Genomic DNA, 1,041 nt, shown 5'->3' on the forward strand with positions numbered 1-1,041 from the left:
TCCGCACGCCGGTGGACTTAGTATTTGGGCCACCCCCTGAGCCGGAGCTTGCGGGTGGGCCTGAGGTGGACTATTTTCGGCGGCTTAAGGAGCGCCTAAGCGAAGTCCACTGGCTAACGAGGGAGTCCCAACAAGGTGCAAGCGCTCGACAAAAGCGGGGCTATGACACACGAGCTCTGGGACATCCATTTGAACCAATGGACAAAGTGTGGGTGTATTGTCCCCAGCGCAGGCGAGGACTGTCCCCAAAGCTCATGCACCACTGGCAGGGCCCAGGAGAGATTGTCGCTCGCATCACGGAGGTGGTGTATCGGGTCCGCATGCCAGGCCATGGCCGGTTGGTGGTGCTACACAGAGACAGACTGGCACCCTATCAGCCGTTAGCGGGGGGTGAGGATCAATCCTCACCCTCAGTTCCCTCGCCGGACAGAGGCAGTGACATGCAAAGACTGGGGTCAGGTGGTGTGGGAGACCCACCAGGGAGACCCATAAGGATTCGGCGCCGGCCAGGACACTTGGCGGATTTTGTGTTGGAGGACTGAGGGTTGTGGCGACACTAAACCCTCTGGGGAGGGGGCTGTGTGGCAGCCTGTCTGTTAATTTAGAAATAGTTCCTTGCTAGTGGGTGGAGTTAGTGTCTGTTCTTGTTGCTGTGTTGCATTATGGGACTTGAGTGTTTTACCGGCACCATGAGTGAGAGTGGTGTGTGTATGAGTGACCTCCTCACAGTGTCGGCTGTTCTGTGGTTCTGTCCTGATAAATAAATGGTGGTCAAAGTGTTGACACTAACTGAATTACATGGCCTGCGTGTACGCTTCTTCCTCCAATCACTTGGGGTCGTGCGGTGTATGGGACACAAGTGATCTCTGGATTTAACCTGCCAGCCATCTGCTTGGTTCTGCTCCCACCCAAATCGCTACAATATTCAAAGAAACAAAAATGTGTGAGCAACAGGAGAACGCCACTTTTGCAAGCTAGCCATGCTAACACCATTCAAAACTTCTAACTCCAACATCTCTTTCCAAGTAGCTTCCCCATGAT

Source organism: Oryzias melastigma, linkage group LG17, assembly GCF_002922805.2.
Source record: "Oryzias melastigma strain HK-1 linkage group LG17, ASM292280v2, whole genome shotgun sequence".
Lineage (NCBI taxonomy): Eukaryota > Metazoa > Chordata > Actinopteri > Beloniformes > Adrianichthyidae > Oryzias > Oryzias melastigma.